The sequence below is a fragment of the Phasianus colchicus genome, chromosome 2 (genome assembly GCF_987193195.1).
Source record: "Phasianus colchicus chromosome 2, bPhaCol1.hap1.1, whole genome shotgun sequence".
NCBI classification, from domain to species: domain Eukaryota; kingdom Metazoa; phylum Chordata; class Aves; order Galliformes; family Phasianidae; genus Phasianus; species Phasianus colchicus.
The window spans coordinates 54,438,171-54,456,470 of NC_143437.1; the positions used below are offsets into that span (position 1 = coordinate 54,438,171).

An 18,300-nucleotide genomic window follows, 5' to 3' on the forward strand; every position below is an offset into this window, starting at 1 on the left:
GGAAAAAGCATGAAGGAAGTTGCCAGAAGCTGGAAGGCTGGAAAATTGTATCTTTTGTCTTTGTAACACTTATCACTGTGTAATATGCAGCATGACTCGAACCATGAAACTGTAATCGGAGCAAAGAGCAATGAATAAGCTGCATCACCAGAGAAGCTTTTGCTATGATGCTTGCATGAAATTTCCTTATACCTGCCCACCTGCTTGCAGCACTGGTTTGAACCTGAGTCCTTGCAGGATTGTGAACTCTCCAGTTCTGGAAAATTCTAGGCTGGTTCCCTGGCCTGAATTTCCTGCTGACTGTAGCAACCTTGCTATGATTGTCAGGGAAACCTACAGACCACTAAGAAGACCTGCATCTGAATAGCACAATTGCATTGTGCCTAGTTGCAGAAGTGGGAAAACATTTGGACCAATCAATAGAAGTGCAGCATGCATCTCGTGAAATCTGGGCCTATCTGCAGTGAGCTGGGCTTTCAGACAAGTTTATGTCAGTTCCCTGCAGCATGGACCTCTGTACCTCATCTCCATAAACAGCCCACAGGCACTGAGCTCCTGTCCTGGCAGACACCTGCCTCCTGTTGGTGCCCAGCCCTGTTCAGGATTTAATTTTCCCGGGATCTTGGAGAACACTGAAGAGCTCAGATGGCATGGGATTGCCTGTCCTACACACAGGTTAGTAAGGGATCTGCTCAGTGGTTCATCCAGAGGAGGGCCACAAAGGTGATCCACTGGGCTCTGTAACCTCAGCCACACTGCAGCAACACTCAGAGGCAGTGTTACTGCACTTACATGAACTCCAGCTGAGGAGAAGCAGTGAGGCTGGTTCAGCTGCGGGCATTGCTTGCAATTAGAAAAGAGTTCTCTGGGGAGCCAAATGGGTGTGTGGTTTAAAAAGCTGAAGGTTCTCCCTGGAGCTGGGAGGGCTTTTATTTGTTTTGTTTCTTTTCTTTATTCCCTTCTTTTAATAAAGACAACGGCAGCTGGAGGCATTTCCTTGAAGTCAGCACTTGGTTTATTTTCCTTTGCAGGGCTCTGTCTGCAGAAGGGTGGAAATGGTTTTCCCCCGCCGCAGGAGAAGAAAGCGTTTATGGAGCGGCATTTCTGAGCAGTCTGAAAGGGGCGTTCTGGTTTAATACAATTCCTCTATTTGGCAGGACGTGGATATCTTAGCGGACACGGTTACTGCACTAAGCATGCCGCCTCTCCGTGCACCTCGGAGAGCAGCGGGGCAAGCCGGCCCCCCTCCGCTACCCGCGACCGCGGCGCGGTACGGCCGGCAGGGGGCGCTGCGGGAGCGGCTCTGTGCGCTCCTCCCACCCCCGGCCCGGATGTTTGGCAACGCAGGGGTTTGGGTTTGAGGCAATGGAGGAGCTGGGAGAGTAGCAGTTCTTGCACGGGGTGTGCTGCGGTTAGCTCTGGATGGCGGTAGCAGCACGGTGCTGCTGTATCTCTTCAGCGAACAGCATCTGACACCCGAACGTCAGGGCCGATCCTCTCTGCGGTGCGCCCACGATCACCAGGTCTTTGCAGTATCTATTACTGGAGAGAATGCATTGCAGCTACCTACACGTTGCCAGTACTGATGATGCTTGCTGTGGGTCTGGATGAACTGCTCCATCCAGCATATTCCCAGCTGATTACATGCAGAGTTTAACTTCTGCTTGGAAACCAGACTGGATGCTGCCACATGAAATCAGTTTTCTCCTAATGCTGTATAGGGAACTTCATGAATGCGAAGGAACCAGAACCATCCTGAGCACTGCTTTTACTTTGCTTCTGAATGGGTTTGTTACAATCTCATACACTTCCAGGAGGAAGCTGTTTCTGTGACAGAGCAGCACAGGAGATAGGTTAGCAGCAGACAGGGGTGTGCGGCTGGGTCCCATGGGCAGCAGGAGGTGAGGGTATGTGGTGTGTGGAGAGGACCGGGGATGAAATGGTAAGAAAGGGATGCAGTAGGAAGGGGAAGAGGAGAAGTAGGAATGTTGGGTTGTAGCTGAACTGTGGGAACTGTGGTAGATGGGGCAGCTGCAGCTGCCGTAGAAAGAGAGTGGAGTGTTGACCATAGGTTGGGTGCAGTGCTGCCCACACCACTCTCCTGGCTGCGTCATCCTTGTAGAACTTCGTTTCCAGGCTGAGGAAGCTCTTTTGTCCCAGTCTCCTGTTTCAGGTCTGAAAGAAGATCTTGGATCTCTTACCAGTCATTCCTAGAGCTTATGTCAAAGGAAATGAATTAGCAAGTAGTCTAAACTGCTCCCTTCATCATATTGCAGAAGAAGACAGGCTGGTCAGGGATATCAGCAGCTATTCAGAGCAGAGATGAGACATGGAGAAAGACACATCTTGATGAAGTCCAGATCCAGATGAGAGATCTGATCTTTGTCCGTCCTTCACCATAGCAAAGTCCACGGGTAGGGGGATAACTGAGAAAGCTAACTTGTCATTTATTCCTTCCGTAAGGAAACTTGTTCCTGGCTCCCTTTCTCCTCTGTAGAATGCTTGGCTATCCCAGAGTGCTCCTTTGTACAGCTGCAGGGCTGCTGGCACTTCTCAGAAGTTGTGCACCTAGAACGTCCCTGCCAGTGGCATGTGTGATTAGTGAGAAATGAGCAGAGCACCAAGACAATGGTCCTACATCCATCTGCGTGGGTCGGTGTTTGATGTTGCACTGGTCCAGTTACAGCTACTCTCTGAACAAGTATGGTTTATCTGTTCGGTAACGCTGCTGTGCCTTTTTGAGGAAGAGCAAGCACTGTGAGGACCGCATGCTCAACATAGGAAAACATTTCCTTCATTGTGGGGGCAGGAGAATCTCTCACATGTGCTTAACGATAGGACTAGAGACTCACAGGACTCTGCCCCTTCTTCAGAAGCCAAATCAGATATACTCATAATGTGAATGTGTTTTATTTGCATTAGCACAGGTGCACTGTTGCATCCCAGCTAGGTAGAGAGGCTATTTCCAAACTGTTGATGCAAAACAAGCTGAAACAAGAGCATCCATCAAACTACCAAATTGTCATTCACAAGAAGTATGGAGGCAATTTTTGTTTAGATAAAATTTGCTGGTAAGACAGCAATGAACACGAGATATTCAGCGTTCTAATAAAATAGTAATGCTGCAAGCTCAGCGGCTCATAAAACATTTACAATCTGCAGCTAGTAAAGTGCAAACAAGAGATTTAAACACTGCTGTTGCTAGATGGATGGAAACCAGTTAGAAGATTAGCTGGAAGATTATTCCACACAGGTTAGGATGAGGTTCATTAAATGCCTATCAGTTTTCTCATTTGCTGTAGCAGACAGAGAGAACTGTAGGATTATACCTGTTGAAGTAATGCTCATTTGTGGCTCAGATGGTAAGCCAAACTAGCTCTTCTCCCAGTTTCTTCTTGTGGTTGCTCAGAGCCCCACATGTGTTGAAGGACATTGCTGGTTTCAAGCACTGAGCACTTCTTCTTTCACTTCTCTCATCTCCCTATATCCAGAGTTTTTAGGGGCAGTATTAGCAGTTGCTCTTATATGTTCCCATTCATTATACGTGATCATTATTACACCCCAAGCTTGGGTTCTGGGGAGTGGGATGAAGAAGGAGGCATGGTTGGGAGCCCAAGGGAAGCTCAAGGTAAGTGATATTAATAAGAATAAATCAAGTCAACTTTACTCACCTCGAACCCAAGTGAAAATTACTCACCAGGCAGATAATTTTATCTTTCATTTGTTTGGTTTATAACCTTTGTTCTGATCCCATTCTATCACTGGCTATGGTAAACTGCTGTGATTACTGCTAAGTGCTTCTGTGCAACCCCTTTGCAAATGAGAAGTTAAATGCAGAGCATTGGGTAAGATAAGACAGGGAAAACCCCGGATGCCTTCCTTTGCACGAGTTATTCTGATTCTTTTCTAAACAGTTGTTTTGGGGCTTTTTGTTTGTTTGTGTGTGTGTGTATGTGTGTGTGCATGTGTGAAACAAGTCTTTGGCTTTTGGTCTTATCTCAGCCTGTACAGTGGAGATCATTCACTAGGCTTCTCTGCTTCTATTAACTCTGACTCATGATCATTCAGTCTGCATTTTAGAATGAAACCATGAAGTTTTCTGGCCCACTGAATGTGTAAGAAGCTGGTCCACAAAAACAAACCAATCAGACAAAACAAATAAACAGACAAAACCAACCAAACAAAAATGAGTGAGAGAGAGTGTGTGAGGTGGAGGGGGAGGTGAAGTAGTAAAACTGCTGAGGAAAGTGTCCACAAGCAATGTAGCTCTGAGAAGTGGCTGCACCTTTTAAATGCTTCAGTAATACAGGAAACAGCAATATTGGGCTTGGGATTCATTGGTGAAACCCTGATGATGCTGATGTTAATGATTGCTGTTAGCATTTGTATCTATTATGTACTGTAAAATTATCTATGTATCTATTATGAACTGTAAAATTTCACCTCATATACATGATATTCTCACGATATTTATGATATTCTCACAAATATTAACACGGGTTTTGACTGGCAAGATAAGACTCGTTCACACCATGAGTAGCAAAGAAAGGATCACAGAAGTATTGAATTTGATTGTTGTATTTGAGAGAGACTTTCAATTCAGAAATACATAGTGAAGCCACTAAATTCTCAAATGGGAACAAATGACCATGCTCATGAGAGAAACAGTTGTAGAGCAAGGTCCACAGTTGTAGAGCAAGGTCCACGGTTTTGAGGCAGTGAAAGATTAGTGACTTCAAGTATATACAGCAAAGAAGGAAGAAGCCCTCTCTTTGAAAACAGGCATAGAGCCTATTTAAGCTTGAAGACAATCAGTGTTTCAATGGACGAAGTAATTCATGAGATTTCTCCAAGCTACTGCATTACATAAGAATTGAAGTTGCTAAATCTAAGGGATAGACATTTCTGAAGTATTTCAGATGACAGTAGAAAGACTGGTAAAAATTATATCTGTACTTGTGAGGAAGCAAACTGACAGACGTAAAGCAAGCAGATGTACCAAAGCTGAAATTATTATGAAGTAAGAGAAATAATCTCAATGAGTGCAATGGCAGTTAAGTTCTGGCTTTGAGAGTTCTGAAGTTATTAGTGGCTTAATTCCTTTTAGGAGTTTGAACTGTGAAGGAGGGGATTAAATAACTTGTTGGCTTTAAATAATCTTGTTTTCTATGGACAGTGGAAGGCTTATGATACAGAAAGTCAATAAACTTTAAACAAAATTAGTAAATAGCTTCTTAGGCTGAAGATTTTGAAAGTATCATAGCTGAAGTTCTCATTGGAGCATCTCAGAAATATCTGTCTTAGGGAAGAAGAAAAGCCTTGGAAAAATCCAAATGCACGTATTAGTAAGAAACTCAAATACTTCTGATGGCCAGTACAGACCTTACAATCTTCCTCTCATGCAGCTGGTCACTCACTTAGAAAACACTGAAAAAGGGAAATACATATGAGAAGAAAGCAGATCACTGAGAAAACTGAATCTCTGTTATTTAAAAGCACTAAAGACTTGAACTGAGTTTTGTTCCAGTTGTTGAAAAGTAATTGCCATGAAAAATGAATATGTGCATGATGTTTCTCACATAAAATTATTATTTTATTGTTTCCAATTATTAAAAAAAACTTTTTTTTTTTCAATAAGAAGTGATTTGAAAACAAGGAAATTAACCAGCAGTCTTTTTCAAATGGACTTTTTGGCCTAATCCAGTTAAGGTGCAGCAGAATGGTGAATTCATTTGTTACAGCCGCATATTCAACACTCTGTGTTGAAATTACAGTGCCCTGTCACCAAAACCCAGTATGACTTCTGCTTTCAGGATTCAGGCTAGACCTGCACTGTTACACAATGCTCTGTAACTCTATCAGGATGTTGAGCTCCAGCTCACAGCTGCCTGCACAAAGCATACATACAAATAACTTTACTCTGTGGAACTCAACAAATCACTTTTGAGGATTGGATTGATTTATCAAAAATCCCCAAATTAAGCAAAGTGAGGTGCTTGTTTTAATAATGATTCAGCCCACTGGGGATTTTCTCTTGCTAGAAGAGGTGTGAAAAGTTCCAATGTTTGATTTCAGAGAAATCACCCCCTCTCCCCCCTTCCCCCCTCCTCCCATCCTCCACCTCAAGCAGTGCTGGTTTTTAGTGATTTCAGTTCTTCAGCAGTGGAAGAGCAAGGAAGAGTTTCTTAAATTTCTGTGTTTCAAACAATGCAAAACTGCCCCCAGAATTTAGAGGCAATACTGCCTGGCTGTACAGCTTAAGCAAGGGCAGGGGGACTAACCCCTGAGAGACTACTGTAGTATCATACCAGTTCCTTACAGAGATTACCAATGAAAAGCCTGTGTATGCACTCTAAACACTTCACGTTTCTCTGGGCTCACTGATCTCTGATCACCAAACCATGAAGCTGTATCTCAGCTATTATTATTGCTGCTATCGATATTGTTGATATTAATCATAGGAGAAACTTCCAGTATAGGATGTGACAGAATAACTCTGATTTCATCCTAGAAAAGCTTTACACAGCTTCCTTTTGAACGAGCGATAATTTGTTCATTGACTCAAGTGAGTGTGCATAAAGGCCCTCTTTATAAGCAGAATGTTGCTAATCCATAGTGGCGAGAGTTTGCCTGCTCTGGTTAGGGAAAGCAGGATACCTGTGTAATTATATCCTTAGTGAGGCTGCATAAAACTTCTATTGCATTTAATTCAACACAAAACAATTTCTATATTTCATGTCATGGATAGGAATGAAAATGGAGATAGTTCATCAATGCTGATATGTGATATAAAAAGATCTGAGAAGCCAAGGGTATGAGAGTGCATAAAAATGTTTTGTGTCCTGACCAGTACATTGCTTTAAAAAAATTTTACAATCAACCCCAATTGTTCATTCTTCCCATGCAGAAGATACTCACATATTCATTTTTAAAAGGGCAAATCAACCATAATTCAGTTTATAAACTGTGAAGCTGGTTGTGAATGTCTGGATGAATATTCATTAGAATCTCTTAATCTGCCATCGACTGTGATTCATTAGGCATATGTAAATATCACTCACTTTAATTGCCCCTAAACTGACTTAACATAATATTGTCATTAGCAAATTATTAGTTATTTGTGTAACTAATGGTACATTATGGTGTACACGTTAAATCACCAAATATATGATTACAATTATGATGATGGTTTATGCTGGGTGCTTTGTAAACTATTTGATGAAATATAATGGAGCCAAATCAAATCTGGTATGTTAATAGGACAGTTGCAGAACTTTATTATTGTATTTTTACACCTTGGTGACTGCTATAATATGTGAGCCTCTACCCCACCCAGTGCTCGGATGGATTATAGACTGCTATTACTTTCCATATCGAAGGCTGCAATGACATTCACGTGCCTGTTCACCTCTTGTTTTACCTAATGAACTCAGTTCCAGTTAATTGCCAGTGGAAGTACCCAGTATAGTTTGCTGTGGTAAGGTCTTTTAACTGAGTGGCTGGAGGATGGAGCGGTGAAACGTGGGATGGCGATGGCCCTCTTGGTCAGGAAAGCTGGCTCTTGACATCAGCATGGGGCAGGCCTTCTTCCAGTGCCCCTAAACTTCTTAACAATCTGTCCTCTATTCTTTTCTGCACCTTCCCTGCCTCCTGCCGCAGGAGATGTGAGAAAAGAACTCCTGCTGCAGTTGTTTGACCAACTCACCCTCCAGCATTTCCAGTAGCTATGTGTTGAGCAAGTAGCTTTAAAGACGTCAAAGATATGATGGCAAAGTCTTTAATGTTCTTAAAATGTTACTAATTGCTAGACTAGCTAGACCAGTATTAGGAGGAATATGTGTGTGTTAAAGGAATAAAGGGTATTCTCCAAGGCTTACAATAGATCTAGCTCCTGAATGTCATGATTTTCATGGTACTGTTAATGTTTGTAGACCCAGAAAGTTAAGAAAGGTCCAGTGCCCAGTGGCACATGCTCAAGATGCAATTAATAACGCAGCCACTTTATTTCTTCAAAAAAGAGCTTATTAAGCCTCATTGCTAATGAAAACACAATAGGTACAGATTTAATTGCAGGTGGAAATGTGAAGGAGAACTCTGCACTGCTGACTGGTTCCCAGTTTTCCCCTCGGCCTTTCTGCTGTGCCTGAGGTCTGCAGGCCTGGCCGCACCTGTGGGCAGCAATTGCTGGTGGCCATTTGTACCCACTCCTGGCCTCGAGGTAAATAGACCCATCCAGCCCACAGCTGTGGAAGTAGTTTGTGCATTTTACAGGACTGCTACTTCTCTATTTGGTATTTGCTCTTTGACTAGTCTTGCAGTAAAGTTCACTGGGACTGGTGTTCATCCTGGGCCTCTTCCAAAAACCTCAGGAATGTTGATGGACCTTTTCCATTGAGGTCAAAAGACATTGGGACAGATCATGAGGCATCACTTTAACACAACTACTGGACAAAAAGCCTGGGAAACAGGTGTTGGTGTTGCAAAATGGAACCGTGAAGTCAAAAAAAAACTGGATCAGAGTGCTTTATTTATGTGCAAAGTTGAAGGAACTTAAGTACATCTGTAGCCTTACACTGATTTGGTTAAACCAGTGCAAAAAGCACATGGAAATTATACTGATGCAAAACCAAATTGTGCTGATTTCATGTAATTCAGTTAGAAATAAGTTTATTCTGAGCTACAGAGAACAAAATCAAAGATCTCTCATGTGACTGCATACTAACTTAATGGAAACAGCCCATATTCATATGTAGATATTCCCTAAAATTTGAGCTTAGCTGGTGTTACATGAGATCCCACTCCCAGCATGCAGCAGACGTCTGTAACCAATTGAGAGAGTTCAGACGCTGTTCAGTGTATATTTGCAAGAAATTCATGGCAAATTAATTGCAGAATAATTCACATAAATTATTGTTTGGATAATTTTGAATAATGAATCAAGCCAGAGAAAATGACGTGTTATTACATAGTTTGTTCAGTCCTAATAGAAACATTAATAATGCTCAATAAGGGTAAAATAAATTGCATTTATAGATTGCTTAGCCCTATCTCAAACCTCCCTGAAGGCAGTGGGAAGACTCCTCTGTGTCTGACACTGGCAGAACACAAAGGAAACAGGGAGGGGAGGATGGACTAGAAGATGGGCTGTGGTACAAATTTATTTCCAAAGCAGATATAAATGTCAGTGGGCAGACAGCTCTTCAGGGAGGGCAGCTGGCAAAGTGACCTGCAGTTCTGTCCCTTGAAGAGCCCAGGCCAGAAGCCTGCTGAGGTCTGTTCCTAGGTCTTGGGTAGCCCGCTTCCAGGGGCTACAAGGATGGAGGCCGAAGAAAGAAAGAAAATGGCCCTTAGGGTCATGCACTGTGCTGCTGCACAGGACCCTAATCCCATTTCTAGCTCTGCCACTGCAGTGCTGGAAAACCTTGAACAAATCAGACATTGCTGCAACTCTTGTCTAGCAAAGACAACAGTTGAGGAAGAGGCACAGGCTGATGGATGTAAAAATACTCCATCTTCTGAGATTCCCAGCGATGGCTGTGACTTGCACATCTGAAATAACCCAGATTAACTCCTCCATGGCCAGTTTTTTAAAGAGTTTTCTCCCTGTGGGGAATCAATTTGCAGCCCTACAATTGGTTGCATGGATTCCACAGAGGGAGAGGGTTTCATCAGCACAAGGACAGGGGCTGAAATCTCTTCCAGGGTAGATACGTGGGGCTACTTCGTAGGAGGCCTTCTTAATCAAGAGCGCAGATAAAAGTGAATTGACTGTAGCTGAGTTCACACGTAGGACAAGAAGTTTGCATTGATGTTGGTTGTTAATTAAAAAGAAAAACAAAGATATGATGTTTTTATTATGTTAGAGCATTTGGGTTTCTTGTTAGAATTCTTTCTGGTTAATAAACCACCTGCCAGATTAAAATGTGATAATAATAAAACCAACGTAGTGTGATGATTAAATACGATGTAAGGTTTATTTTAAGTATGAGTGCTTACAGCACCAGTAAGAGGTACGTGTCTGAAAAATGTACTAATCAGTAGGGAGAGAAATGTCTAGAAAACAAATATGTAAGACAGATAATATAAGACATAAATGACTTGATGAAAATGGAGCTTGAGAAGAAATTCTCCTGAGGTGATGCAGTATTCTCCTGGGTTCCTTGGGTCCCTGGACTGGGTTAATGAAATAAATTAGATACCTTGAAGGCAAAAATCACTTTGATTCCAGTAAGAGCAGTGTGTTAACTCTGCCTCTTGCTTCCTGCTGCGGAAGGCATGTGAGTTTCTGCAATATTTTCAGGTTATGTGGCACATCCTTATTCATCTGCTTCCTCCTGGAGGAATAATATTTGTAATACATTCATCTTATTTGGATGGCAGGACTAGCTGCGTTCTTTGAGGAAGACTCGAAAAGCTGATGCGGCTTAAGCAGAGATTAACATTTACCTCTTGCACATGGAGAGGAGCTGAAATCATTAGCCACCTCCTCCTCTCCTACCTATCTCTGGGATGAGGAAACATGCCACTGGAAAACTCATTTGGGAAAAGGGAGCAAGTTTGAAATCTTTGAAGGCACTGATAAGCCTTTAAGTGTGTGCTGGAATATGTTTGTTGAAGAGTCCAAATATCACTGATTCTCTCCAGTTTTAAAAGCAACAGTGGTAACACCACCATGGTACTTCTTGGAGGAAGCATTTCTTTGCTGTGTGAGTGATGGAGCACTGGCACAGGTTGCCCAAAGAGACTGTGGTGTCTCCTTAGAGATCTCCAGAAGCCGCCATAGTGCTGGGCACCCTACTCTGGGTGTCCCTGCATGAGCAAGGGTTGGGCCAGATGACCCAATGTCTTCCATTCTCAAGCATCCTGTAAGTCTATGTAATTTTCAGTCATTATGAAAAGCAAGTGTGGCAGTCCCATAGAAGATGATGTATATCTCCCTTAATTAATCCACAGGCACATACTTAGGCTGAATCTGAGCACATTTATAGGATGGGCAGTGCCAATACCTCAGCTTTCCAGAAGCAGATAAGTTTGTATTCCATGTAGAGCCATGGAGGACCAGGGAGTGAGGTGAGAGATTGGGTCATTAAAGGAGGATATGTCCTGAGAGAGCAGTTCTTGGCAGGTATTGTGCTTGCAGCTGAGGTCTCACAAGCCTGTTTCTCAGTGAGTAAAATCTGGATGATATTTTCTTCCTTTTGTAATGCACATCTTTGAGATCCGTGGGTTAGAAGTACAATATTTCTGCTCAATATTATAATGATCCTTTTTTTTAGTGCACATGGAAAAAGTTGTATCTTCAGGTTGCTTTCAATGATGAATTCTAAAAGTGGCAATGCTATGGCTTCCATAGTATCTTCAGAACTTGCCATTAATCTAAGAAATGAAGAACTCACCATAAATGCATGCCCATCAAGGAAAACTTGTACTGGAGCTCAGTGACATTGCAGGCCATACAGAAACAGAGACCGTGCCACCACAACCACATTGCTTACCCAGTCTGATCACACAGAACAAGGAGACCGTGCGCCCAGGGAGTTAGAATTGCACAGAATAAAAATCCATTAAGTTGCAATATATTTAAACCCGTAATTACTGCAGATTAGAATTCAGCGGAGAACTTTGCATAATGCCAAGGGCTGACCTTTTTCTGAGGTGCTCTGGCCTGATTGTTAGGACCTTGTAACAAATGCCTAGTGCCATTTAACGAAGGAATGACATATCTCTGATATGCAAATTTTTACAGCACAGCAATTAAGCGGTTTAGAATTTTACGACAGTGTTTGGGCTTTATACAACAAAAAAAGGGCCAATAAAGGCCTGTGATGGATGGGCTAATCCCCACTGGAAATATACCATGTAATCTTGTAGAGACAATGCATTATGGATAGCATTGTGATTATTGGTCGCTAATATCTCCCCCCTCCTCCTCCCGCTCCCGGCCACGACGAAGCTGCATGGCTGCCACATTGTCGGGGGCACAGGACTGGGATACAGATGGGGAAGTTGGGCCATTGCAATCTGCTGCACGCAAGGAAGACAGAGAAAAGGGGGCTTGCAGCGAGGCAGCTTGTCAGCAGGGGATGAGGCTGGGGGCCATATGCCTCTCTTCTTCTCCCTTCTGTCACCGAGCCTGCTGCCACATCCTGCTGTCGGGGGACACTTTAATGATGAACACACTTTAAACAGTTTTGTTTACCTAGCTATAGCTTTTCCATGAGGGAGTCTTAATTAGATGCCTTAGATTTCTGTGCTTCCATCCATTCGTCTGTCTGTCCACACGGCGGTGGGCGCTGCCGGGGGTGCAGCCGTGGTCAGCAGCGCTCAGCATCGCCGTTCCGCCCCACCAGCCACAAAGGGCAGATCACGTTTACTTCGTGTGCTGCTGCTTATCAATACCACATGAAGCCTGCTGCAGCAGTGCTCCTTACTCTGCCTGCATTTCACACGCAGAACTTGCTCTGTGTAAAGTGCAGCGTAGGAGCTGTGAGAAATTTCAGCTGCAGTAAGAGGGGATGTGCCTCAGCTGTGTAACAGCAAGACAAACGCTGGGAGCTTCAAATCCACTTTCAAAAGTATCTTCTAAAATTAAAAGAAAAAAAACATCTCCAATTGCTATTTAAAGTGCCAGAGTAATTTAAAACTTGGAGTCACTCTCTTGCTATTTGGTCACTAAGAGTGCAAAATAAAGCTTGGGTTTTTTTTCCTAATTTTCCCCTTTGATCTTTTATACTCTTGGTTAGATCTGCTGCTACAGTACTTTCTGCTTTAGAGAAGGGAGTAGAAAATGTCAAGAATGGATTCTGTTGTTTGACTGATGTTTTCAGTAGACGATGATGAATTCCATCAATATATACAAAGTTAATAAACTAGAAAAAATACAGGTCTGACTTGTCTGCCCATTCAGTGGAAAACCCCTTGGCAAGGGGGTTCTGGGAAGCAAGAAGAGCATGGGGATTCCCTAGCAGAGACACTTGACCTGGGAACCCTCGAGGCAAGAAGGGGAGGGGAAGTCGATTTGCTAGGGGCTGTAGTCTTCCTCCCACCAAGTGTGATTGGCCCCTTGGAACTACAGAAAGCAGAACAGTTTCTGTGGAAGAAGCTGTTTCTGTGCTAGCTCCCATTTCCTCTCCTCTCTTCTTCTGGTTCTTTCCCCAAGAATACTCAGTCCTCACACAGAGGAGGAAACTCCAGTCACACTTGACGTCACAGCAGCGTGGTCTTCTTTGGGATCCCAGGGATGTGCCTTAACACCTGATTGCTAAGCTTTCCCAGGGTGTTCTCTGACTTCTGCTTGGCTGTTTTGGTGAATAAGATACTGAGGACAAGCACCAAAATATGGAGTTGGATAAGACAGATGTATAGCTAGTTGGGTAGATACAAGCAGGCAGACAGATAGGGCTATGAGCTATGTCTGGACATCTTTTGCTCAACTGAGAACAGTCAACAAGAACCACCCTGCTTCAAATCTTAGACCTCTTCAAATCTCAAGTATCTTGAAACCAAGATACTTCTTCTAAACCCAGAAAGGAGGGTTAATTCCAGTCTTGAGAAAGAAAACGTAGCACTACGTAGAGAGTTTATTACAGGATGTGCCAAAATAAAAGTCCCATATAGTTGGTGGTTTCAGAATAATGGCTTGGCAGATATAAATTGAAAAGCTTGAAACTTTGGGATTTTTGGAATTCTAAAATTGTATTTTTCCCTAAGGTGATGTACATTGCCCAAGAGAGTCCATTTCTTTCTATAGCACTGTGGAGCTGATCAAAGGAAAGAAAGCAGTGAGTCTGTCTGGCTTTGAAGAAGTGACATAAAAAATGGGAGAAAACTCTTATAATCTTCACATTTTAAAGTATGGCAGGACATGCAGAAATGCAGGCTCTCATAGGACAGGTGAGAAGCTGTGCTAGGAGGAAGGTGAGTGAACCAGCTGAGCAGTTGTTTCCCATTCATCTCTGTGAGGAAGAGTCTACTGTGATGGGATAAAAAGATTAAAGGCTGTTCAGTCACGTTGCTGTTGGGAGATCTTGGCCATTTTGCCTCCTTCAGCCTCCCTGTACAACTCTGTACATCAAAAATGCCTAATATGTTCCAGGATAAGACTACTTTAGAGACATCTTTAAGATGACAACAAAAGGAATTTATGGCATTATTCTCTACTATTTTCTTATGTTGCAAAATTATAATATAGATAGACATTGAACTCCATGAGAAGACAAGAACGGAGCCCAATTTCTGGGCACACTCAGCTGGTATATTAGAGCAGAACAGAATGGAACAGTTCTGTTGCAACAAACCTTCAAAGATTATCTAGTACAACTGCCTGCGCACTTCAGAGCTAACCAAAAGTTAAAGCATATCAATGAGGACATTGTCCAAATATAATCTTTTTCCTGAATCTAGACGAAAGTAAACTGTGAAGTGATTAAACTTATGGATCATCTGGAGACAGACAGATATGTTCAGGAATTCAACTGAAGGTTTTTCACTAAGTGTCAAGACTATTGACTGAAAAAATGATACTTTGAAAAAACACCCAAAAATCCAACCCAAGCCCACAAAGAATCAGCTTTCCTGAAGGTTTTGCTAAGGTTGAAAGGTCTCAAAGTGACATGTGGAAATTTGTTTTCAAAGACACAGTGACTCAGCCATGGAAATTTTCTGTTGCCATCACATGAGATTACTTCTTTGCTTTAAACTACCTAGAAAGACAAAAAAAAAAAAAAAAAAAAAAAAAAGTCAGAGATTTCCAAAGAATTGCCACTATTAAGTCACAGTGTACAAGGTGATGCATTATAAAAAGGTACAGCATTATAAAAAGGGGAGATTGGGAGATTGTTCATTTTGGTAATTTTCATCTTAATATACATTCAAATCTGATTTTTATAAAGAAACCATACAGAAGACTGCATCTTCAGTTAGCACTGCTTTGTATTTATAATTCCTGCATTTTGAACAACTTCATAGCATCACAGTTTTCTTCCTGTTCTCAAGTGTGCATGAACTTACTGCTTCTATGGCATTGAAGGACAGAAATGTATATGGGTGAAATGGGTTAGAGAAGTCAGACCTAGGACAACTTCAGTGCCTCACGCCAAGAAAAGTATTTCCTATTTGAATTATGAACAATATAATTTTAAGCATTATCACAAAACAATGTCAGTTCTGGCTATAAACACCATCTGTCATTTCAGTGTCCGAACTACTGTGCTGGCACATGGTCATACCAAAACTGTTGTCCTTTTATGAGGACTAGACTATGATCACCAGTCCCTCTTATTTCTAAGACAGCATGCCTTTTTTTATGGTGACAAATGCCTAGCTCATTGAATAATTCCTAGAGCAAAAGAAACTCAGCTCATACTCACCGGTATAATTTTCCACTTGAAAAGAACTGACTATTTGGTCCTTGTACCTGTCTGGCCTTGGCTTCTCACTAGTTACTCCTCTCTTCCATGTCACTGCCAAGTTGGTTGCACTTTGCCACCCATCAAAAGGTGTCCAAACTGTTGCATCCTTCCAACTGGTTACACTACTTTTCAAATCTTACATTTCTACATCTTCCATAAAAAGCTTTATGCAATTTATATTTTACTTTATTCAATTTATTTTAATTTAAGACTTCTGCTATTGTTATCATCATAGCAGATGGCTATCTCCAGATTTGGGAGTTTGTCAGTTGAATGTTTGGCTTTCTGTAACAATGAAGTTAATCTGCAATCTGTTTAGGAATCCACCCTTCCCCTGCATCAGGGGGTTACCAATCCCAACAGCTTCTCAAGGTTTCTTCCAAGCTCATACTTTCCATAGTGATTTCATCCTTCACTATTCACACAGCTGAAGAAAGCCACAGTCATCATCATCACTCTTTTCTACTTCTTCTCTGTCAGGGAAGAAAACATTCTTTGGCCTTCATAGTCTATTGGGGTTAGGAGCAGGGAATTAAATACACCAGGTGAGCATTGTTCTCCCCTCCCCAAAATACAAGAGCTCTGGTCTTCTTCCAGGTTGCTGGGGGAAAGGAAAATGAAAAGAGAATTCTCTTCTAAAGAATTAAGCAAAGCTTCAGAAAGGAAGATGGCTATTTCAAAATGAGATTGAAGATAAAGCAGTGTGATTTCTCAGGTAAATTAACTTTTGTTAAGGGTTATTAATGTGTGTTAGCAAGTGTTAGGCTGTTACCCACCCTCCCATCCTGATAACAACAAATGTCTAAAAGAAAATCTGGGGAAAAAAACCAAAAGGCTTTCCAGATCCCTGAGAATATTAATATTTTGTTTTGAGCAGAAGTGAATATCAGATAAGAGGAAGACTGTAAAGAGATTAAATGGTAGTGCTTCTTCCTATTATGGAAAGAAGGATGGCAAACTTAGCACTAACCTAAGTTAGGTTTTCTTAGAATGATGTGGGAGACAGAGGACTTCGTGTGGATTTCATTATTTTGGGAGATTTTCTGAGAACCTGCAAAATAATGACACATCTAAGAACAGCATCTACATTTACAGAAATAAAAATTGAAACAAACAGGAATTTCTAATTCAGGACATAAACTAACCACTAAATCACTGCAACTGCGAAATATCTGTTTAGTGAGTAAACTCCAAATTTTTCTTCAGGCTTTTTTGCACAAATATTCATAGATTTTAGCCTCCATTACCACTGTGCAGAGTGCCACAGTTCTTATGCTTGTGAATCTTTCTGTACCTCACTCTACCTTCTTCCACCCTTGCTAATGTTTGCCTGGCCGTCTTGCCAAAAGTATCGTTTTAATGGATGTATTTCCTAAGCCTCACTTCTCCCTTCAGAAGTACATACAGGCACTTACTGAACATAATCTAGGCAAAACTCATTCAGGAAAAAAAAGCAGCTTGGTTTATTGATAAAACCATCTTTGGTTAGACTTCAAAGTATATGAAAGCAGGGACCTGTTTCAATCTATTTATATTCAACTGTAGAAGCTATAAAATGGCAAAAATATCAACAAATCGCCCACGCCAGAAACTAAATACTAATACTAAATACTAAAAAGACTAACTTCTAAATATATCCAGCTACTATTAACGTCACTGCACCAGGACCCAGAAGACCTCATCATAAATGGCCTTCAGTTTTTTTGGTGCTGAATGAACACAAAGAAAAAAGGGTTTCCTGCTCCATGTGAATGCAAGTAAACATCAGTGTTGGGCGGTAGGCCTAAATTTGCTTGAATTAGTGATGAATAGACAAAGGAGCCTGGTACCTGCTAGGCAGGATAAGGGGATATTCCGCACCTGGTAGGAGCAGAATACCTTGTGTAGGACCTTAAAAGAGCAGTGAACTTTTGTGGTTTGGTAAGGCAGCATCTACTCTATGAGCTGCTTTTCAGGCTGCTACAGCACATTTCAGAGAAGCCAACCTGCTGCTCGAAGACATAGCTGGCACCAGGTTTAGCCCTCTTGCTTCTCAGGGAAGGGTAGTAGCCCTCAGGGCTCCCACCCTGAGCTAGGCAGTGAGCAGCAGAGACAGGGTCCCACAACAGCCAGGAAGTTTGGTGGTGCAGCCTGCACTGAGCATGCAGAGGGATTTATTTTCCCACATGGTGATTTTCCAGTCTTGCTCCATAATGTTATTTGTGGTTTTACTTTCTGTAGTACCTTGGATCAGTGAGATTGAAACCAGACTACACCCGCTTTTGTTGCTGCAAAATGTGAAGTTGTTTTTGCAGTCAAGGGTGTGCACTTACAAAGTCCTTATCAGGACTAGCCCAGAAGGCTGCACAGCTTTGCAGAACCTGCTCCTTACAACAGCCCCTATTGCAAATCCTTCGAAAGCAGCAACTGAAGAGATTCCCCTGCAGAGAGGGTGAGGATTGTTGTTAAAGTTTTATTATGCTTTACTCTGACAAGCCCTGATAGGTGATAGCAGTAACACAGCATTTTGCATACGCTGGTCCTCCCAGGATACTGCTGGCACTGTGAGTGTGTAATGGTGAGGGCTTTCGCTGGGAATTCACTGCAAACAAGAACAACAGGAAGATCAGTGAAGTTACAGCCCAAGAGACAGGTAAGTAAAGCTGAACTCAAAGGTTGGGATTTTAGTTTCGATATTTAAGAATGTGTTAGTACAAAGAAAACTGAAGGCAATGCCCAGTCTAAATCTGCCTTCTTTTAGTCTGAAACCATTTCCCTTTGATTTATCACAGCAGGCCCTCTCAAAGGGTCTGTCCCCTTCTTTCTTATAACCTCCCTCTAGACACTGAAAGGGCCCCACTTTAGACACTTCAACTTGTGCATCATCAGCATATAGCATGAAACCTGATGA

At 42.1% G+C, this 18,300-nt stretch overlaps 1 long non-coding RNA gene across 5 annotated transcripts in view; it reads left to right on the forward strand.

Moving 5' to 3' along the window:
- Positions 1 to 521: 521 nt before the first annotated feature.
- Positions 522 to 18,300, forward strand: part of LOC116240632 (uncharacterized) — a 40,551-nt gene continuing 22,772 nt past the window's right edge. For all 5 annotated transcript variants that reach the window (XR_016464340.1, XR_016464338.1, XR_016464341.1 and 2 more), the window contains exons 1-4: positions 522 to 675; positions 1,032 to 3,628; positions 16,008 to 16,125; positions 17,939 to 18,042. This is a non-coding gene — a long non-coding RNA (uncharacterized LOC116240632). The remainder of the gene's footprint in view (positions 676 to 1,031; positions 3,629 to 16,007; positions 16,126 to 17,938; positions 18,043 to 18,300) is intronic.